We start from the raw sequence: 6,898 nt of genomic DNA on the forward strand, positions 1-6,898 counted from the left end.
GTTGTCTGGCTTGCGCAACTTTTAACCTGTAAAATCAAGCGGCAGAAAAAACAGAAGGAATTTTTTTTTTTTTTTTTTTTAAATCCTTTTCATATATGGTACCCAGATAGGGGATGCATCAGATATGAAACTGAAAACAACAGATAATACAATTAATCTTTGGCAAAAGGCCAAAAAGCGAAAACCTGAATTGGTTTCAGCCTAGCAACGCACCCTTGCCTGCGCCATTCACCCATTGTGGACAAAGTCTCCCCATAGAAAGACATCTTGTCAACCACTAGACACCTAAAAAACATCAGTCTGCAGTTTGTTGCAGCCAGCCAGGCAGGCAGCTGGTAGTGGTTGGAATGTAGGAATGGAACACTGCCCGTGTCACAATGAGCCTCTTGCCTTTACCTGGCTGCCTCGCAAGAGACATTTTAGTATTTCGAAGAACCTGCAGGTAAGTGAAGAACAGCCATGCTAAAGGAAAGACAGCTGCTCATTCGTTCGTTAATTTGTCCTCCTCCCTCCCCTGGTCTTGAGATGCGTGGGAACAGCATGGGTAGTGGGGGGAGGGCACGGGTATGTCAAACGGGCGGAGTTAATGCGTGGCTTGCAGCTGCAACAAACTGCAGACTTATGTTTTTTAGGTGTCTAGTGGTTGACAAGATGTCTTTCTAAGGGGACTCTTTGTCCTTATGTCCACATCGGGTGGATGGCGCTGGCAAGGGTGCGTTGTTAGTCCGAAACCTATTCACATTTTCGCTTTTCTGCTTTTTGTCAAAGATCAATTGTATTATCTGTTGATATCAGTTTCATATCTGATACGGTCCCTATCTGGGTACCATATACGAAATGGATTTTTTACAATTTTTGTACCTTCTTTTTTTTCCGCAACTTGCTTTTACAGGTTAAAAGTTGTGCAAGCCAGACAACAAACTTATCTTGGCTGAGCTTGACTAACTCTGATACATTTTGAGTGTGTGCATTGCTTTAATGTTATCCATCTTTCTATCTATTGCGGTAGATCGGCTCACTCGACAGCACACGGAGGTATACACGAGAATAATGTCTCTTTAAATTCTTCCCAGGTATATTATACAGGTAGCATAAACCGTGGTGAAGTCAAAATAAACACAGCAATTTGAGCAAAAACAGGAAAACAAAACAAAGTGGTAGCACAAAGCATAGTTCTTGCGGTAGCGGGGATCTGCCCACTCAGAGTTTAGCAAAACAAACGGTTCAGCTTTTCCTTGTCTGGACACAAAGCACTGGAGTTCCTCTCTCTAACTCTACCGAACACCGAATGATTCAAAAGGCTTGCTATTTATAGCCCAGGCCACACCCTGGGGTGGAGATATGATGAACAGCCTCCCACCCGCTCTACAGCTGTTCACATAAAAACCTAGCCCTTTAAAAATGTCTGATTAACCCCTCAGCACATAACATTCTGGAGAAAACTTCAAGGTTTCACATCAACTTAGCTAATAGCCTCAGTGAAACATATTTCCCCTTAAGTACTTTGCCAATGACTTTGTCACACTATCTATCATCTGTCTATCTAGCTATTTATTCTTTCCTTTTTGATGGACAGTCAGACAAGGATTTTGCTGCTTGCTGCAGGTGTGATAAGATGTGGATGTAACAATGAATTTGTTTTTTGGTACATTGTTGCACACACACCACCTAGCCAACTCCTTTGTTGCCAGATATTGAATTTGTGTGTTTCATTCTTCGGTTGGTCAAGAGACACATGGAGTTTTGTCATGAGTCTGAATGTTGACTTTTCTTGTAGGTTGAGTTGATATTTGTTAATTGATGAATGGCTGTTATTTACCTCTTTTATCAACTCCTAAGGTTTATTGTACTGTTATCTTTGCAAGACAGGGACGCAGGGTCACTGAACAATGATGTTTGCTAATATGCTTATTATGTATTGTACCAGGCCATGCAGTTTGTTGACTTGCATTGTTTGGGTATTTATAGTTTTTCCTTCTATGTTTGCAAGTCAACATTGGGGGATGAACTGTGGATACTTGAGAAAAGCGAGTTACTATCTTGTCCTGTGGATGATGGTTTGAAGGTCAGTTGTGACCTATATAAAGGGATCTCTGCCACTGTTCCAAGTGACTCTACAGGATGTCAGCTGAAAGAACGCAGATCTGCTCCATTGACCATTGCTTTACCCTCAGAGACGTTTTGAAGAAATACAGGTTGGGACAATCAGGCCACATACCTAACTGCTCTCAGTTAGTTTCCTAAGCTTGTTACCTCATCTCTGTGGGTGCCTGTCAAAAGCGGGGTGCAACTGGTAAGGTAGTCGGCCCTGGAAGCACCGAAATCGCAGCTGCTCTAATCCCGGCGAGTCAGGGTGGGACTCTGTAATTTGCACCATCTTGGGTATTTGCTGGGACTGTTTTGTATGTTATTGTTTAGTGGTAGAAATAGCTAAAGTGGTACCCAATTAGTTTATATTAATAAGTAGCATAGGGATAAAATTTAACCTTTATTAAATAATTATTAAAAGGCCCAAAGTACAAGGTGCATGCATGAATACAAGAAGTACCAGGAAGTACAAAAAATGAAGGAAAATAGGAAACTTATACTAATAGTATTCCTATTTATAAAAAATAGGTCAATCATAACCTTAGAGGAAATATTTTTCAGGTAAATGGTGGATATTAGCAAAAGGTAAGAGGAGAAAGTGAACCTCAAAATCTGTTGTGCAATTTCTCTTGAGTACACTGATACCCCATGTGTGGGAGAAAACTACGGTTTGGACGCACATCAGGGCTCGGAAGGGAAGGAGTTACATTTTGCAATGCAGACCTTGATGGAATGGTCTGTGAACGTCAGGTCACGTTTTCAGAGCCCCTGATGTGCCTAAACAGTGGAAACGCCCAACAAGAGCCCCCTTTTTGAAACTGATCTACTGATTCCTGATATGTGAATTTAATAATGTAATGTCATACGTCAGTTGTGTAGCGTTCATCAGGTTGTCATATGGCAGTTGTATAGTGTTCGTCAGGTTGTCATATGTCAGTTGTGTAAGTCAAAAATGAATTTAGTAGTCCATGGAAGTGTGGTACCTTCTGAAGCATTCTTTCATGCACAGGCCAGGTTTGTCAGGGCAGGTGTCGCATTGATAAATGGTGCCCTGGCGACATATCCCCCTTCGGTAACACACTCGGCACCTCTTTTGTGACTTACCTTTTTTTCCTGTTTGAGGGACCTCCCCTAGGAAATGCTGGCCTGGTACAATTCGAGGTCCTTCCGTACCACAAATACTGGGGCCCGCTCCGTCACCACTGCCAAATATCAGGGCCTTGATCACTACCTCCTGGAACTGAAGATACGACGTAGAAGTCTGGCCTGCACATACTGATCGAAGGAAAGCGTTGTGCATTTCCATCTGTACGATGTGCACAGCCAGATTCTTGTACTACACCTTGGCCTTTCTCAAAACACTGTACGGCTGGAGGACTTGATCAGAGAGATCAACTCCGCCCATGTACTTGTTGTACCTAGTACACAGTCTGGTTTGACGACCTGTGTAGAGGAACCTCGTACAGTGCTGGGGGTGCTGCCATCACCTTGTATGGTGGTTAAAAGAAGGACATCCCTCTTGTCCTTGTACTTGACCACCAGCAGGTGATCGCTACATAGGGCTCTGCTCTTACCCCTTCTGAGCATCTACCCAATTAGCATCTTTGGGAGGCCTCTCTGATTTTTGCGGACAGTACGGAAGGCTGCAGTACCTCACGCAGAGAGGGACTTGAAGAGTGGGATGCTGGTATAAAAGTTACCTACGTAGAGGTGATAACCTTGATCCAGCCGTCGGTGCACCAAATCCTGTTACGCTCGCGCCCGGACTGACTAGCGTGAGCGTGATTAGTGATCCCACTGTACCATGAACCGAGGAGTGCCTGGAGGGGCGTAACTAACTATCAACCCAATCTGACCAAGGTCGCACGGCGGCTTAGTCGACTCCGTGGACCAATGAGGAACCGAGCAGAGGGACCAGGTGCGACTACAGGTCAGACCCCGGTCACAGTTGTTGACCCACACCGGGGAATACAGGAACAGGCAGGTTAGACTGGCATACAGGCAGGTGGGTATTGGCAAGTACGGCTGGTATGCAGACAGGTGGGTACTGGCAAGTACGGCTGGTATGCAGAAAGGTGGGCACTGGCAAGCACGGCTGGTGTGCAGACAGGTGGGCACTGGCAAGCACGGCTGGTATGCAGACAGGGAGATACTGGCAAGCAGGGCTGGAGTGCAGACAGGGAGGTACTAGCAGGTTGGCGCGCAGGCTGGATAGGGTCCAGTACAGACTGGAAGACAGGTACAGAGCCGCAGATGCGGTAAACAAGCAGAGTAAAGCGAAACCGCCGGAGCGGAGGACAAGGCAGAGCAGAGAGGAACCGCAGGTGCAATGGACAAGGCAGAGCAGAGCGGAACCACCGGAGCGGTGGGCGAGTCAGAGCAGAGAGAAGCCTCTGGAGCGGTGGGCAAGGCAGAGCAGAGAGAAGCCGCCGGTGCAGTGGACAAGGCAGAGCAGAGCGGAACCGCCGGAGCGGTGGGCAAGGCAGAGCAGAGAGAAGCCGCCATAGCGGTGGGAAAGGCAGAGCAGAGAGAAGCCGCCAGAGAGGTGGCCAAGTCAGAGCAGAGAGAAACCGCTGGTGCGGTGAGCAATGCAGAGCAGAGAGAAGCTGCCGGAGCGGTGGGCAAGTCAGAGCAGAGAGAAGCCGCCGGAGCAGTGGGTAAGGCAGAGTGGAGCAAAACCGCAGGTGCGGTGGACAAGGCAGAGAGGACAGGGCTCTGTTCACATGGAACAGACTGGAAAATACAGGAAGATGGCTAGAACACAGGAGGAAGGGAAAAGGGACAAGCAGAACCAGATACACACAAGGTACTTCCCATGAAGTAGCGAGTGGACACAAAACTCACAAACAGAAGTACAGAGACAACGAGTTGGAGTTAGGTGCAGGTTCAGATACTGCAGGAAAAGGGAAGGTACGGACATAGAGACAAACAGGTAACAGGCTAGGATACAGTTCAGACAGGAACTGCTACTGCAATGAGATACAAGAACGAGCCTGGGTATACAGCCCCACAGAGTGGCGGAAACAGACTAGGAGTTACAGGTAACAGGCCTGGATATACAGCCCCCAGAGTGGCAGAAACAGACTAGAAGTCAGAGATAAAAGGTCTGGGTATGCAGCACCCAGAGTGGCGGAAACAGACTAGAAGTCAGAGATAACAGGTCTGGGTATGCAGCCCCCAGAGTGGCGGAAACAGATTAGATACAGGACAGGACCAGGCAATACAGTTGCAAAGACAAACTGAGTGAAGGTGTTGCTCAGGCACCTCCTTCTGGGTGGAGGGGGTTTAAATATCCAGTGACTCACAGCAATAGGCTGGGGACGCATTAGGAGCGCGCCCACAGCAGCTATAAGAATCAGGAAGTAACCGAGCCGCCGCCCTAAGGAATCAGACAAGAGACATACACACAGCATGAACTGGAGCAAGGTTTGTAGGCTGGACTGACAGGTAAGATTGCGGTCTTGCATAGTGGGAGGTGGTGCACTATGCAAGCCCTCCGCCAGGGATGTTACAGTACCCCCCCTTTACGCCCCCTCTTCTTCAAGCCAGCAAGGGTCTTCTGCAGAGAATTTGGAGGCCAATCCTTCTCTTCAAGAGGATTACCTCTTCTGTCCATTAGAGGAAACGAAACTGGTCTCATCATCTTGGTGACTAGGATGCTTCCTCCTATCAAGCCATCCTCAGCAACAGATGAAGTGGGTGAAGTACCAGGAACAGCACACAGAAAAGTCTCTCTCCATTTGTTATCAGGTAGCACCCTGGTGGGTTCAGGAGACAACTGGAGGTCCTCCGCCTGGTTGGAGGGGTGCAGAGACTCTGGGGTAACCACCGCCTTGACGTACACTTTGCCAAGCTCACTGGATGAAGTGGGCGGCGTACCAGGTACCGGGTGTAGGAAAGTCTCTCTCCGTTTATCAGGTAGCACCCCGGGAAATTCAGGAGACAACTGGAGTACCTCCGCCTGGTTGGAGGGGTGCAGAGACTCGGGGGTAATCACTGCTTCGAAGTACATTTTGCCAAGCTTACTGGATGAAGTGGGCAGCGTACCAAGTACCGGGTGTAGGAAAGTCTCTCTCCGTTTAACAGGTAGCACTCCGAGGAATTCAGGAGACAACTGGAGGTCCTCCGCCTGGTTGGAGGGGTGCAGAGACTCGGGGGTAATCACTGCTTCGATGTACACTTTGCCAAGCTTACTGGATGAAGTGGGTGAAGTACCAGGTACTGGGTGTAGGAAAGTCTCTCTCCCTTTGTTATCAGGTAGCACCCCGGAGGATTCAGGAGACAACTGGAGGTCCTCCGCCTGGCTGGAGGGGTGCAGAGACTCGGGGGTAAACACCGCCTTGATGGACGTAGGACCAGATTTATTAGAGACGGAGGGTCCTTGCTTTAGGACCATCTTCAGACTGGTTTCAGAGATGACATGTCTGTAAGGCGGGACGGTACCTGAAGCCAGATCATTGGTACAATCATCGAGACTGTGTGGGGACAACGCCTCCGCTTCTCTTCCTTCGGAGACTTCAGCGCACAGCAAGTCAGTGACTAGCAGATCTGGTGAAGAAGAAGAAGAAACTGCTGACTGTCCTGAAGATGTGGGGACTGAACACCCCTTGTACCTTAGCAGTCCCCGAGGATACACCATACAGGATCTCCAGACCTGAGTGGGCACTAGATCTCTCGGCTCTGGACGACCTGTGGGTAAGCCAGTCAGCACCTGGAGTGTGAACTTCTTCATGTGTAATGCTCCAATCTGGAGCTTAATTTGTACAGACATATTTTGACTGTTTCTGAGTAGGGCTCGTCCTTTTGCTGA

At 48.2% G+C, this 6,898-nt stretch overlaps 1 non-coding gene and 1 pseudogene across 1 annotated transcript; one reads left to right on the plus strand and one right to left on the minus strand.

The window, feature by feature from the left end:
* Positions 1 to 182, minus strand: LOC141174659 (U2 spliceosomal RNA). Its single transcript, XR_012252938.1, has one exon. It is a non-coding gene; the product is annotated as a U2 spliceosomal RNA (small nuclear RNA).
* Positions 183 to 743: 561 nt separating this feature from the next.
* LOC141174652 (U2 spliceosomal RNA) lies at positions 744 to 947 on the plus strand (annotated as a pseudogene).
* Positions 948 to 6,898: the final 5,951 nt, after the last annotated feature.

Source organism: Phyllobates terribilis, unplaced genomic scaffold (genome assembly GCF_046119375.1).
Source record: "Phyllobates terribilis strain yellow unplaced genomic scaffold, ASM4611937v1 Scaffold_1__5_contigs__length_1240528914, whole genome shotgun sequence".
Lineage (NCBI taxonomy): Eukaryota > Metazoa > Chordata > Amphibia > Anura > Dendrobatidae > Phyllobates > Phyllobates terribilis.